Here is a 15,871-nt window from a genome sequence, read left to right as displayed (position 1 = left end):
CAGTGTTATAACTCTCAGGTCTCGAACTGACCGTGTTATAGCTCTTAGAGAAATCAGTATTACAGCGCCATCATAGTTTCCAGGTTGTCTGACTCAGAGTCCTTCCTGGTGGTGCAGCCTTGTTCAGCCAAGATGGATGCCAGAGAGGAGGATTCCCGGAGATGGTCCACATGTGGTGTCTCCTTTTGACCTTTCCCGAACTCTTCTGGTTAGTGGAGGCTTATTAGTTGTCTCTCTTACCGGACCTCCTGTCATAAAACAACTCAGGCAAATAGTTACTACGGTGCCTGGCCAGGGTGGGCGGTTTTAATTAGTGTGCTTCCCCTAACAGTATGACAATGTAATGATCTTTAGTGCAACGTAGAGACCAAAGCACGTTCCTCATGTCGGTTGCCACCTCAAGTGGATTTCATTTAGGAGAGAGTAATAGCCATTTTGAGGTTCAGATTGTCACAGAAAATTAGTCTAGACTCACACTTTGCAAGATTAACTAGTATCTGAATGACAATACTTTCTACCTTGAGCTAGTTTTAAAATATTATTTTAGCTCCCCATGGACAGATTGTTTTCTGAGTTTAGAATTAGTATGATAGTCTGATTTATCTACAAGGACTAATGTCAATTTAAGAAGTCTTAGTATGGTTTGAAGAGTTTAAACCGGTACTTGTTTTCTTCCTCCTCCTCCTTCTATTAATTATCTGTTAAAATTACAGATTAAAGTACTTCAAACTCTAAGACTGGTTATTTAAATTCATTCATCACAGTAAAAGACAATCATTGCTAAATTTTTGTTAGTTCCTCATGCCTCATTGTTTTATTTTCTTTTTGCAAACCAGTGGGTGCTACCGTTTTCACCTTGGCCCAGACCAGTCGCCCGTGAAGGAGTGCTAGGTTATTTTCAAAAAGAAAGAAAGCGTGGAGGCCACCAAAGCGTTTTTATCAACAGCACGGGTGAACAAAACAGCAAACACCATAGTCTCCCAACCTTATGCAGCGATGGCATCCTCTGCGGGTGAGCTACGGAACGTAATTCCTTCGATAGCTCAGTTGGTAGAGCGGAGGACTGTAGTATGTAACCGACCATAGACATCCTTAGGTCGCTGGTTCGAATCCGGCTCGAAGGAGTTCACGTTTTGTGTGGTTTTAAATTAAATCCCCAACCTTAAGACTTTTGTCAGTTATATAAATACTTGTTGTGTATCTGTTGAAGACTCACGTGTGTGCTGGGAATATGTTTCTTTAAACTATTGTTCTCCGTAACAATTTCTAGCACGCACGATCAAACGTCAGCACCATTGTCGGGGTGCTTCTCTGCGGGTGCCCGCAGAGAAGTTCGGAACCCCGACCAGGGGGATCAGTGTTGGTGGTCTAGTCGCTAAGTTATGTCCGACTCTTGCGACCCCAGGGACTATGGACCGCCAGGCTCCTCTGTCCACGGGATTACCTAGACAAGAATGCTGGAGAGAGTTGCCATTTCCTTCTCCAGGGGGTCTTCCCGACCCAGGGACCAAGGGATCCAGTGACAAGTCTTCGCCACACCCCTCGGGATCCGAAGACCCGGGCCGGAAGAACCGGGGGGGAGAGGGGGGGGCGGCGGCCTGCAAGAACAACGCTCACCAATGGGTAGTAACTGGTGGAGCACGAGCGCCCCCTGATGTTACTAGAGCCCTCAGTTCAATCGCTCAGTCGAGTCCAACTTTGCGACCCCTTGGACTGCGGCAAGCCAGGCTTCACTGTCCATCACCAACTCCCGGAACTTGCTCTATTCTTTCCGGGTGGATGCTCTACTACAACCCCCGGAGGAGGGATAAAATTCTGAGATACTACCTCCCCTTCTAGGTTTACTTATGCAAAGAAAGGTGATTCTCATTACTGGCTGGGAAACGTGGGTGGATGTCGGAATCACCTGGGAATATTCTACAAAATGCCTACATTTATGCCACTTTGGCGGTGGGACCTAGACATTGGTAGTTTTAAAAGCTCCCAGGTAATTTGAACATGTGGCAAGATTTGAGAACTATTGCAGAATAGAAGTTTTTACAAAATTAATAGACAAGGGGAAAATTGATAAAATTTTTACTCAATTTGAGAAAGAGCTCGAGGTTGAGTTCTCTTAACAATAGAAAATAATTGTTAATTTTATGCCAATTTCATTAAAATATGTTAACCACACTTCTACCCCGTCTGAAAAATGTGATTCGGAATACCTACGGAAGAGTCCCCAACTATAGAAGATATTAAGTAAGGAAGAGTTGTCTGAGGATTTTGTGCCTGAAACTTCTGCATGTTCCTTCCCATGCTTCAGAACTTTTATTCTTTAAGTAAGCAATTCTCAAACTTTGGTGAGTGAACCACCTAGAGAGTTAATGTAGGACAGAGAAGTCTAGGCTTATTGAAGTAGGTTTGAGAGAAACTGCCCATAACACGTTGGCAACCACCAGTATTAACAGCTAGAAACTGGTAGCATCCTTGCTCTTTGAAAGCGAATTGAAGGCAGAAGAGTAAACAAGAAAAATGGTCCAATTTTCTTTTCAAAGATAACTTGGGCCTTGGATGCAAAGCTTGTTAGATAGTCCTGGATTTTCTCACCAAGGCACCCTAGCTTCCAATTCAAGCAAGTTCTCCACTGCGATTTCCCTCCCATGCTGTGCTTGCCTGCTAACTCTCTTCAGTCGTATCCGACTCTTGGCAACCCTGTAGACTGCAGCCCTCCAGGCTCCTCTGTCCAGGGGATTCTCCAGGCAAGAATAGGGGAGTTGGTTGCGTGCGCGCCTCCAGGGGATCTTCCCAACCCAGGGATCGAACCAGAGTCTCTTAGTCTCCTGTACTGGCAGGTAGGTTCTTTACCTCTAGCGCCACCTGGAAGCTCTTCCCTCCCATAATTGAGCCATATTGGGCAATATTCCAGTATCAGTGCCAGCAGCAGCCCCACCACCTCTGTAGAAACAGCCAGATGACTTCAGAAGAGGAAGAATGAACTCTAAGAAACAAAACAAAAAAACCCCCAAAACCTCAAATATACTTACATATTCTTTAGCTCTTCACAGTCTTATTAAGAAGTACATAAAGCAATTATCCCAAGTTTTTTTAAAAAGTGAAAATCATTTGTTTCAGTGTAAGAATGTGAGATTACCTTCAAGAGGTCAGACATGTGGGAAATAGACTCTGAGAATAAAAATGTAACATTAATGTATAAATAACTGGAATGTAGATGTGTAAATCACCTGGTAGAGACAATCTTCAAAAACGGAGAGAAAACCCAAAGAATCCAAACTTGCCTACCCTATTATTGAAGACAAAGGAGAGATCATCAATGTTACTGAATTGCTTCTTTAAGTGGTAATGTTTAAGCAAGGTGTTTAGTATTTTTATAAGTATGGGAATAAAAGCCAAAGCGTAGATGGAACATAAAGCTGGAGAATGTGGGCATCGATCCCACTACCTCTCGCATGCTAAGCGAGCGCTCTACCATTTGAGCTAATTCCCCACCGGGTTAGATATGGATGCCTCCCTCACTCGATTTAATATCTGAAAGTAATTCATAACTCGTGGCCACTGTGATTTGTACCTGTGTTCAGTATTGGGCAAGAGTTTCACAATGGAATCATATCTACGGAAACTGGGGACAGGAAGGAAATTGCAGGTGCAGCCAGAAGGGCAATTTAAGTTTCTCAACCAATGAGACTCTGCTTTTGGCCATCTCAACAGTTACTGCCAATTCCCTCACTCCTAAGTTTTCCACCAGTTGACTCTGCTAGCCCCAGAAACAGATTCTCCAGAGTTCATACAAATGTCCCCTAAGATCTGCTTTCTGTCTGGCTTAAAAAACAAACTCCATCAGTGGACCCAAGGTCACGATGGATTGTGATTCCCAGGAAATTCCTCCCTTCATTCTGACTTCGTAGTTCCTAATTTCGATCAAGGGTGTACAAGTTATTTTTCTAAGGTAAATATTAATAGGAGAAGAGAATATAACCATGGCTACATCCTTAGATCTGGATTCTCTGCAAACCAAAAACAAAAGTAGTAGTTGCCACTTTTTATTCTGGGCCTGTGGAGTACCAGGTACCAACTACTGTATTAGGTACTAGGTATTGTACAGTTAGTCCTGAAGAGAGAACTCTTGGGCATTGTCAGAGGCCCATCACTTGCAGTAAAGTCATCTGAAGGTCCTTCTCCAACATCTAAACATCAACTGCTTCTTTGTCTGAAATTCCATCATTAGAAACTTTTTGTTGTTGCTGTTTAATATTATTTTCTAGTCTCAATAAAATTGGGGCAAAGTGATAAAATTGAAATGGAGAAGATGGAGCATTTTACTGAAGAAAGTGACTCTATGTTCCTATGCTGTGTACGCATTGCACAGGCCTTTCTAGAACCCTCTTAATCCTCTTAAAAGCTTGCTCTGCCCTTTTCTTTTTCACTGCAATCAGGGTTGACAACAAAAAAATGAATAACTTTCTGTAAGAAAAAGTCCTCCATCTTCCTGCACCCACTCCATTTGAGACAAAGGAGTTCAAAACTCAAATATTCCAAGCGTATGTAGAAATCCATCGTTTATCTCAAAATTCGGCTAGAGGTCAACCTTGCCTTCTTTCCATCTACGTGTTCTCTCTTTACTCTTCCTTCAATAGAATTTACCCAGGTGCAATAGTCAGTTTGGCCTCTACTCATTTTTTTTAACATTTATTTTCCATGATTATGTTAGGGGTGCAAATGTGGAACTGGAGAGAAAAAAAGAAAAAAGTGACCTAATTTCACAGTTCAGATCCATGGATTGAGCTTTGGGATGACTGTTTATGAACTGGGACCAACTTGGGGCTTTCGACCATGAGCTAGAAACCATGAGTTTCCAATAGCATTGGATTAGATATTAAAATTTGAAACTCTTAGTGTCCATTAGAGGTAAAATGAAGATCAAGAATACTGTCTTAAAATTCACACGGACATTTTACCAGTTGTGAAGCTATTGACTGAACTCTAAGCTCACTGCTCTGGACTGTACTGTGTTCTTCCCACATCCAAATGTGACTGTATTTGGAATTAGAAAGTAATTACGGTTAATGTAGTAGTTAGGGTGGGGCCCTGACCCTGTAGGATTACTATTCTCATAATGGGAGACATCAGAGTTCTCTCTGTCAAATCAGGAAGAGAGCTTTCACCTAGAACTGAATGGTTGTCATCTTTCCTTTTTTTTTTTTTTTTAAATATTATTTTATTAGTTGGAGGGGTTGTCATCTTGATCTCAGACATCCCAGCCTCCAGAACTGTGAGAAAATTAATTTCTGTTATTTAAACCACCCAGCCTGTGGTATTTTGTCATAGCAGCTGGTGTAGACTAAGACACTCATCGTTTAATCTGCCTTGTGATAAAGGAGGTAGGACTCTATAAACCATACTGCTGACTTACTACTAGGCTCTATATTCAGTTCAGTCACTCAGTCATGTCTGACTCTGCGATCCCAACGACTGCAGCACGCCAGGCTTCCCTGTCCCTCACCAGCTCCCCGAGCTTACTCAAACTCATGTCCATCCAGTCGGTGATGCCATCCAACCATCTCATCCTCTGTCGTCCCCTTCCTTTGCCGAAAAGGAAGCTAGAGGGAGAATGCAAGGCTGGAGGAGGAAGAGGAAAGGTGGACTTGTCTTTTCAGTTTCCTTTCTGGGAGCTTCCTGCTCCTCTAAGTATCACCCCAGTAAGACTTCTGCATCCCAACAGACACACCAGTTCTGAAGCAGCAATTGAATCCAGCACCATGCTGAATTTTTACTCTTGGCATATCTGCTCTTTTCCACTTTGTATTTGAAGCAAGGATAGGACACTCAACAATGAAAGAGAAATTTCACTTTCTAGGATCTCTCCTCTCCAGCTGCTAATTCTCTGTTACATCAGGAACACTGAAAGTTGCTAGATATTTTCGTAGTTTTTTCATGAAAAGGGATTTAATTACTGAATTCAATATTGACTACATGCTCTCAATATTCCTAAATAGAAGGCATTAGCAATTGCCATTTAAGGAAAATTTTGGAATATTTTTCAATAATATCATTTTGTAGAAGCAATATAGTTTTGCATAAATTTGTATAAATAAGCACAGATATTTATAAAATATTTTCCTTAAGAAAGCCTTTTCTCTCCAGATAATTTAGTGTATTCCCCACTTATGTCTATTTCTGCTTTAGTCTAAGGCAATCTCTGTTGAACCTCAATGTTTGACGATTTTCTCTGGAAAAAACATTTATTTATATTTGCCTTTAAAATTTATAGATGTTTTGGTTTCACTTTAATTGCACCACATTACTTTGCCAACAAAGGTCTGTCTGGTCAAGGCTATGGTTTTTCCAGTGGTCATGTGTGGATGTGAGAGTTGGAATGTGAAGAAAGCTGAGTGCCGAAAAATTGGTGCTTTTGAACTATGGTGTTGGAGAAGACTCTTGAGAGTCCCTTGGACTGCAAGGAGATCCAACTAGTCCATCCTAAAGGAGACGAGTCTTGGGTGTTCATTGGAAGGACTGATGCTGAAGCTGAAACTCCAATACTTTGGCCACTTCATGCGAAGAGCTGACTCATTGGAAAAGACCCTGATGCTGGGAGGGTTTGGGGGCAGGAGGAGAAGGAGACGACAGAGGATGAGATGGCTGGATGGCATCACCGACTTGATGGGCATGTGTTTGGGTAGACTCCGGGAGTTGGTGATAGACAGGGAGGCCTGGTGGGCTGCAACTCATTGGGTCGCAAAGAATCAGACACGACTGAGTGACTGAACTGAACTGAACTGAATCATTCATTATTATTCATTCATTAATATGAACCACCCAAATTATTTATCCAATTAAAAGAAATGGACACTCCACATATTTCATCATTAGAGCTATGAACACACACGATTTCCCATTAGATTTTCAGAAAGAATCACAATGATACGAAAATGCACCAGATATTGCTCTGTTCACAGGGATCCTCTTCAACCCAGTTGTTTGTGTTTTCAGTAATTATATCATTTATCAAGCAAACCTAGACACTTTATTCTAGAGAAAAAGGAATTGGTAATTAGAGGGAACAGCAGGAAATCGGGGGTAATGCAAGAAATCCACCCTAGGTATATAATACTTAGGGAGGAGGACATGGGATACCGGTAGAATTTCTGTTTGAAATAGACATAGAATAATATCCAAACGCCCTAGATGTACATCCCAATGGATTTTAGATATTTATTAAATCTGTAAAAGCAACTAACCAGATCATGATATAGGACCTATTTAGCGTTTAAAAAGATTGCTTAAAATTAATTATACTTTTAAAGATGAATGCGTGTTATCAAAGCAGAAATCATCTGGATAGACGTTAGAAAAGGAAGTCTAAAAGGAGACCTAGAGGTGATCCTTCGATAGCTCAGTTGGTAGAGCGGAGGACTGTAGGTATATGGTTGATAGTCATCCTTAGGTCGCTGGTTCGAATCCGGCTCGAAGGAGGAGAGTTTTTGGAAATTACAGGCCGAACGCAACCAAGTCAATGGACAAAGATCTTTCCCTGTTTGAATGAGTTGGACAGTAACTCCGCTTTAAGATAATACGTCCCTCTCCTACGCATCGAAGGAAACCTTATCAGTCGTGGCTCACTTTTGATTGAGAGAAGAGGAGCCAAGCGGATAGAACAGTAGGAGTAACAAAGCTCCTTAGTGTTCAAGGGAATTAATTTAAAAAATACACTTCTATAATCACTACCCATATTAATTTTAGAATATTTCTAGCACCTTTCATGTTTGCCTCTATTTTTGAAATAAACTTAGTCAAAAAAAAATTACAATACTCAGGTAAAGATTATTGAAAGTATTCGAAGAGTATTTTTAGCGGCTCCTTCGATAGCTCAGTTGGTAGAGCGGAGGACTGTAGGAACGGCATTGGTGGTCATCCTTAGGTCGCTGGTTCGAGTCCGGCTCGAAGGAGGTTTTATTTTACGAAAACCATCGCAGGTCTAAAAACGATGACCTTGTAGGAATAGATATATAAACAAACAAGTGAACCTGAGGGAGGCACAGGAAGCTGTCACTAAAGATTTTTTTCATCTGGGTCGCTAAAGAGTCTCCAGAAAGTGATTTTTCAAGGAATTGAGAAGGGGTTATGGCAAAGGGGTAGATGTCACCCTACCACAATTTTTTTTTCATTTTCATTTTTCTTAAAGGTTCAAAGGCCCTTTAGAGCTCTCTGTTGAGACTTCTGTGAATAAACCTTTTAGCAATGACAATTTCAAATACACCCAAGGTAAAGAACACAGCATAATTTACCATTGTGGCCATCACAGTGGCAACTGACATCATCTACTCCTGCACGAGACCCACCTCCCTCACCCTTTTAGTCAATCCCCCAAAGTTTTCTCGTTTCACTCTTTGTGGCTCAGTATTTTGAAGACGTCGGTGTCAAGAGCTAAAAGCGAAGCCTAGTTTGTTTCTCTCTCCATTCCAAAAAAGTAGGAAGCAACTGACAGAAAGTTCTCGTCCATAAATGAACGAAACAGTCATATGAGAACTAGAGAAATACAGTTTATTAGTCTTTAGAACCACTCCATCAAACAGCACGGTGAGTTAACTTGAGAAAATAATCTTGGAGTTCTGTTCCGCAAGGACGGTCATCTCGGTTTATGACTGTGGGTAGATTTACCACTGCTTCCATCCTCTGGCTTTCTTGCCTCCCTAGTTCCACCGGGATGGGAAATCTTGAGCCACAAACTCGTCCACAGCCCCTTCCAGGAAGCCGGCCCGAGTATTTGTACGCATTCAGGGCGCCTTGCAGTCGACCCCAAGGCAGATGTGGGTCGGAGGAACCTTGGCGCCTTAAGGACACAGGTAGCGCGCACAAACGGACAGGTCCTCCGGACACAAGATGAGGGGAGCGAGCCCGGAAAGCGGCCTCTGGTTTGATGAAGGGACCGCGCTCAAGGCCGCGCCATAGTTGGGAACGCCCGGGGCCGAGTCCGTTCTAGCGGTTGTTCAGCTCATGGAGGTGAAAGAGGAAAGAAACAGGTTGCCCTGACTGGACTGACTTCATTTTTAAAAGAAAAGGAACTCCATCTTACACCCTCGGCGAACTTTTGGACTTTATATCTGGGAAGTCATGCGGATAAAATACCAGCAGACGAACAGGCCTCCAGGGTGGATAAAAACCAGACCAGGCAGACGCGGTACCTAGACCTCCTGGAGCCAGAAGGAATTCAATGTCCACTATTTAATCAATCACTGTCTATAATCTTAATACCTATTGATGTGGCCTAAACTGTATGTCCAGATAGCTTTACAATGTGAATTTATGGCTAAAACCTGATTGTATCTCTTACTAACATTGTCCAGAGCCGGTTTTAAAGAATTTGGGGATGTGGGCTTGGGCACATACACTTTGGGCATAATAGGTTGTCACAAAAATCGGTCGTGTTCCCTGGCTAAAGAGGAAACTGCCTCGGACCCGCCGGTGTAATAAACTGCACTCCACTATTCACGCTGTCCTTCTGAGTGAGTTTGCTTCCTGGAGGGTTTGGCTACAACATTTCGTGCGTTAGCCGGGAAACCCCTCACTGTGAGAGACAAGTCCCGTTTGGGGCTACTCCGAGGCTTCGCGGCTCGGATTCTCTAGAGAGGGGAAGGCGCCTCGCAGTTTTGGAAAGATTCCGCTTCTCCACGCCGGGATCTTTCACGTTAGTGGGTAGTGGACGGCGGCAGGGGAGTTAAGCGCTCAGGTTCCCACCCTGCGGGGTGGAAGAGGGTGCCTGATCAACCCCCTGGGAGGGAATAAGGGACACACAGTGACCGTCAAAGTCACAAAGGAGGTGGTGACCGCGTCGTCTTGGGGTAAATTATTACCAGGCGATTGCGAGAGGGCTTTGGCGGGGAGGAAACTTGGTCTTTGTATGGTTGTATTCTACCCTCCCAGAGAAGGTGTCCCATCTGCTATGGAATTCTCGATCTTCTCAGGGTTGTCAGACTAAAAGGAGGAAGATACGCGAGTGAATACGAATTGATCCTTTCCGGAGACGGTCTGGGACGTGGGATATTTAATCCATCTATGTTTTCATCCGCACCCGACCAAGCCCACCAAGGCAGAACGGACTTACAAAGTCAGAGGAGAAACAATCTTGGACCACTTGGTGTTCTGGTTCGGCCTGCGGACCTGCAGGTGAAGACACGCCGATCCCTCTTCTGGCAGGAAGGCTCTACTCACCCGGATTAGGAAGGAGGCGGAATGGCAATTTAAGTGCTTCATTGAGTGGAAATATCAAGAAGTACTTAGGATACCGAGAACTTCGTGGACAGAACGAAAAGGGAAGGAAGAAGAAGGTCCGAGAATGTAAGCGAGATGGGAGGAAGTGAATCTAAGGCAACTGTACTGGAGTGCATGATTAAGAATTTTAAGGAATTTGGCGAAGACTGTGTGGTGAAGATGACGCCTAAGCGACTCCACCTAGTCTGTGAGGTTGAATGGCTACTCTTTGGCCACCAGAGGGCACCATGGACTTAGAAACAGTAAAAGCAGTCTGTAGTAGTCACAGGAAAGCCGGGGCACCCGGATCAATATCCATATATTGATTCATGACTGTGGTTGGCTCGAGATCCTCCCGCTTGCGCAAGACTCCATTCAAAAAGAGAGAGGGGAAACATTAACGGCACAAAAATCGACTGACGACAAACAAGAAATTCTGCCGGATCCGGACGGAAGCGATTTGCCCTCTCCCCTATACTGGATGACGCGCCGGCCACCTAATGCTCCACCAGGACCGGAGACCGCCTTAATGATCACCGATCCAGGGCCTGCTGGGGCTCCACCAGCTGCTCCCCCGCCAACTCCCCGGGAGATCGTAGAGCCGCCATCACGGCAGGCTCCGATCCCGGCGGTAGGAGCCTCTGGTCAACGTCCACAGGACTCAGCCTCAGCCGAACCTCCTAAGCAGTATCCGCCTCTCCCGGTGAGTAGTGACGGAAAGGGGGAAGGAGACACAGGAATTAGACAGAGGCTGCATTCCGCCAAGGAGCCAGGGGAAAGGGTCCCGCAACAAATGCCTTGCAGAGAGCTGCAACAGCCTCCGATTCAGGGAGCAGACACACTACCACCAGCCTCCCTGAACCTACTATTACCAACCATTTTCCTCTATGGACCTACTATATTGGCAGAAACTCACTCCAACGTACTCGGAGGAGCCACAAGTCATGATCAGGCTGATGGAGACTATTTTTCGAACCTACCGTCTTACGTGGGACGACACAATCCAGCTGCTAGTCACCCTCTTCAGTACTGAAGACACAGGATCCCTACTGATGCTAGAAAATGGCTGCAAGAAGTGGCCCCCGGGTGTACCGTAAGCAAGGTCTCAAGAGGGCGGTCCCTAAGCCTACAAATACGGCAAAACCTACTGAAGTAGTCCAAAAGCAAACTGAGACACCTACTGAGTTTTATGAAAGACTATGCAAAACCTATAGACTTTATACACTAATAGATTCAGAGGCAGCTTGGTCTCAAATTGTGATAAATACAGCCTTTGTATCTCATCATATCAGGCATAAGCTCCAAAAGGTAGATGGAGTATTAGCCATGACCAGCTCACAGATAATTGAGATTGCTAATAAGGTGTTCAGAAACAGAGACGTGGAGTCAAAAAAGAAGGCTGAGGAAAAATGGAGAGAAGATAACAAGAGAGCAGATCAGAGGATCGAGTTACTGGCAGAGGCCTTGGGAAGCCCTTCCCTGGGCCTTCTCCAAAACCTCCACCCCCTCTAAATCAGCGTTGGTCTCCTGGCAAGCCTCCTACAAGGAAGCCCAGGACCGCCCTGCAACCAAATCAATGTGCCTGATGCCGGGGCTTTGGCCATTGGAAAAATGAATGGCCCCAGAATAGCTGGGAAAAATAACTGGCGTTGGCTGTTTTAGGACTGGCTGAACTGGAGGCTGAATAGGAGTGTTGGGGCTCAAAGACACAAGGTCCCCAAGAGCCCATGGTAAAACTAAAAGTGGAGGACCAAATTATTGACTTTATGGTGAATACTGAGGCAGAAATGTCAGTGGTGACCGAACCGGTAGCCCCCCAGAGAAGGTCCACTGTAGGAGTAACCAGGGACAAGCTGATTAGACCATTCTGTCTACCACAAAAAGGCCAGTTTGCGGAGGCGGGGGGGGGGGGGGGGGGTGGGGGGAGGGAATCAAGTGACTAATGAATTCCTGTATATTCCTGAATGCCCAGTATGTCTGTTGTGGAGAGACTTGTCTAAACTGGGGGCACAAGTGACCTTTCCCCCCAAGAAAGACCCATTCTCCAGTGGGCTCGACCACCTATTTACTTTTCCTCTCAGTAACCCCTCAAGATGAATGGAGGTTGCATGATTCTTCGGAAGGGAAGCCAGATGGGTTAAACAATCCAGAGAGAGAGCTGATCCAACAATTCCCTGAGGTTTGGGCGAAAGATACGCTCCCCCCCCACCCCGCCCGGGCTTACCAAACATCAAGCTCCGGTGGTAAGAGAACTCAAACCTGGTGCCATACCAGTCAGGAAATGTCAGTACCCACTACCGCTGGAGGAGCGAGTTGGCATCTTGCCACATATGAATAGGCTACGGCAGGTGGGCATCATGGCTGAATGCCAGTCAGTCTGGAACACACTGATCCTGCCAGTTAAGAAGGAAGGGGGACAGAACCACAGGCCTGTACCGGACCTCATACTGGTCAACCAAGCAGCCATAACTCTACACTCCACTGTTGCTAACCCATATACCTTACTCAGCCTCCTCCCACCTAGTGATAAGATCTATACTTGCCTGGATCTAAAAGACACATTCTTTTGTATCCACATTGCTCAGGTATCTGAACCTATTTTTGCCTTTGAATGGGAAGATCCAGCAGGGAGCACCAAACCACAGCTCACTTGGACTTGCCTCCTGCACGGATTTAAGAATTCCCTGATCATTCTCGGGGAAGCCTTGGCTTCCAATCTGGACTCATTCCAACCAGAAAAGTTTAGATACTGGCTGCTACAATACGTGGACGACCTGCTGTTGGCTGCAGAGAATAAAGAACACTGTTGGGAAGGAACTAAGGCTTTGCTAGAACTGTTGATGGAGGTTGGCTACCGAGTTTCAAGGAAAAAGGCACAGATCCACAAGGAGGAGGTAAGATATTTGGGGTTTGTCCTGATAGGGGGCACAAGACTGTTGGACCAATCCAAGAAAGAAGTAATCTTGAGAATCCCACGACCAAAAACCTGACGATAGGTCCGAGAATTTTGGGGAGCCATTGAGTTCTGTAGAATTTGGATTCCAGGATACTCTCAGATGGCCCAGCCCTTATATGAACTCCTAACAGGGTCAGAAGGGGATTCACTAAATTGGACTGAGAGGCAGCAATAGGCCTTTGAAAAGTTAAAATTGGCAATTACATCGGCACCTGTATTGGGTCTGCCAGAACTTACTAAACCCTTCACTCTTTCTGTGACTGAAAAGGACAGAGCGGCTATGGGGACATGGGATAGACCAGTGGCCTATCTCTCAAAACGGCTGGACAACATTGTCACCGGGTGGCCCGGGTGCTTTTGGGCGACTGCTGCGGTTGCCTTACTGGTCTGAGAAGCAGCCAAGCTAACTTTGGGCCAAAACTTAACTGTAAAGGTCCACCATGAGGTCTGTGCTCTCCTATGAGGGGATCCCCACAAACGGTTGTCAACATAGCAGATTACCCAATATCAGGGACTTTTTTATGTGAGAACCCCCATGTTACTATTGAGCTCTGTCAGGCCTTAAATCCGGCCACACTCTTTCCTGTGGGGGAAGGCGAACCCTCACGTAATTGTGAAGAAATCCTGGAAGAAGTTTATGCTAGCAGACCTGACCTGAGAGACCAGCCAATCCCGGATCCACATTGGGTCCTGTACACTGATGGCGCCAGCCTGGTGAAACAAGGACAACGGCTGTCGGGGTATGCGAGCATCGTCGAGTCTGGTTCTCTGCCACCTCACTGGTCTGCTCAACAGACTGAATTATGGGCTCTCGTTCGGGCCCTCCCATTGTCAAAAGGTAAGAAGACCAACGTTTACACTGACTCCAGGTATACTTTTGCTACTTTGCATGTGCATGGGGCCCTACACAAGGAGAGAGGGCTCTTGATAGCTAAAGGAAAAGACATTAAAAACAAGGAAGAAATCTTGACCTTACCAGATGCTGTATGGGAACCTGAAAAAGTAACAGTAATATATTGCTGGGCTCACCAAAAAGAGGGCACCCTGCAGGCGTGGGGAAACCGACAGGCAGATAGAGCCGCAAAACAAGCTGCTGAAGAATTTGGCTCTGGGGAGGGATTGTTAAGACTTTTGTGCTCTTGAGAATGCCCGAGTTAACTTCAACTCTCCCACAGTATACCCTGGCCCAAGACCAAGCTGGCTGAAACAGAAAGGGCCACCAAGAATGAAAAGGGCAGGTGGGAACTGCTGGATGGCAGGTTGCTAGTTCCTGAGATACTGGCCTCTTCATTAGTGTCTCAGGTACCCCAGACAACCCACTTGGGATGTGACAAAATGGAAGAATTAATTTGGAAATATTTTTTAATACCACGGTTTTCTTCCTTGTGTAAAATGGAATCCCAGAACTATTCTGCTTGCTCACAGGTCAATGCTGCCCCCGACATAAGCAGAAATCTCCAGGAATACAATTAAAGGGTACTCTGCCCTTTGAACATTTAGAAGTGAACTTTACTGAAGTGAGACCCTACTGGTATTATCATTATTTACTAGTCATGGAACGTACCTTTTCAGGTTGAGTAGAGGCATTCCCCACCTGAACCAAAAAATCAAATGAAGTGGCTCATTGTCTGATTCGAGAAATAATCCCCAGATTTGGGTTCCCAACCAGTATAGGATCAGACAATGGCCCTGCTTTTGTAGCCGATTTAATTCAACAAGTATGTAAACCTCTAAATGTCAAATGGAAATTACATACAGCATATAGGCCCCAGAGTTCCAGAATGGTGGAAAGAACTAACCAAACCCTAAAAGATACACTTTCAAAATGGATCATAAAGACTGACTGTTCATGGATGGACTTACTTCCGGTAGCCTTGCTCAAATTAAGAATGATCCCATGTTCCCATGGTTATTCTTATGAAACTGTCTATGGAAGACCCCCTCCCATAGTAAGACAGGTGTTGGCAAATTTGCCACGTAAGAGAGGAATGGGATGTCCCAGAGGATGGAACAATTAGGTAAAGTGATAAACCAGGTAACTAAGTGTCCAAGAATGGGTGTCGTTCCCCCTTGGGGAGCAGATTCATGAATTTGTGCCCAGTGATCAAGTGTGGGTCAAGGATTGGAAGCATGACTCCTTGGCCCCACATTGGAAAGGTCCACATACTGTTGTACTAACTACACCCATGGCAGTTAAAGTTGCAGGTGTCACTCCCTGGATCCATCACACGAGGGTGAAGAGGACATACCATACAGACCTGGAGGACGCTAAGTTGACTACACAAAAGGACCCCACTGATCTCCGTGAAACCAAAATCATCTTAAAAAGAAAAAATGAAGCTCTGCAATCAACTCCTACTACATGGACTTTCTGGTATCCTGGGACTAACCATAATTTCAGCACAAGACAATGTTTTCATCTCATGGGCACACTCCTATGCTGACTTCTATAATAGATCTAACTGCTGGGTGTGTGGAGCTATGCCCATGTCTGTCATGGATGGACTCCCATGGTGGGTGTTGCCTCTACGAAGGGGTGACATGCCTAGTTTATGTGACTATTTTCTTCAGATGAAACAACAAAAGTCAAGTGTGGAAACTGTCATTACAGCAGCCACTACTCATTGGTTCAATAAAAAGGCTGATGATCTGACAAAAGGTCATGGG

At 44.9% G+C, this 15,871-nt stretch overlaps 4 non-coding genes across 4 annotated transcripts; 3 read left to right on the top strand and 1 right to left on the bottom strand.

Annotated features, from left to right (window-relative positions):
- Positions 1–1,032: 1,032 nt before the first annotated feature.
- On the top strand, positions 1,033–1,124 carry TRNAY-GUA (transfer RNA tyrosine (anticodon GUA)). Its single transcript is given in 2 exon segments — positions 1,033–1,069; positions 1,089–1,124. It is a non-coding gene; the product is annotated as a tRNA-Tyr (tRNA).
- A 2,290-nt stretch (positions 1,125–3,414) lies between these two features.
- On the bottom strand, positions 3,415–3,487 carry TRNAA-AGC (transfer RNA alanine (anticodon AGC)). Its single transcript has one exon. It is a non-coding gene; the product is annotated as a tRNA-Ala (tRNA).
- A 3,895-nt stretch (positions 3,488–7,382) lies between these two features.
- On the top strand, positions 7,383–7,472 carry TRNAY-GUA (transfer RNA tyrosine (anticodon GUA)). Its single transcript is given in 2 exon segments — positions 7,383–7,419; positions 7,437–7,472. It is a non-coding gene; the product is annotated as a tRNA-Tyr (tRNA).
- Positions 7,473–7,856: 384 nt separating this feature from the next.
- On the top strand, positions 7,857–7,946 carry TRNAY-GUA (transfer RNA tyrosine (anticodon GUA)). Its single transcript is given in 2 exon segments — positions 7,857–7,893; positions 7,911–7,946. It is a non-coding gene; the product is annotated as a tRNA-Tyr (tRNA).
- The last annotated feature ends 7,925 nt before the right edge of the window (positions 7,947–15,871 follow it).

Source organism: Muntiacus reevesi, chromosome 20 (assembly GCF_963930625.1).
Source record: "Muntiacus reevesi chromosome 20, mMunRee1.1, whole genome shotgun sequence".
Lineage (NCBI taxonomy): Eukaryota > Metazoa > Chordata > Mammalia > Artiodactyla > Cervidae > Muntiacus > Muntiacus reevesi.
This window is presented reverse-complemented; position numbering and strand designations above follow the sequence as displayed.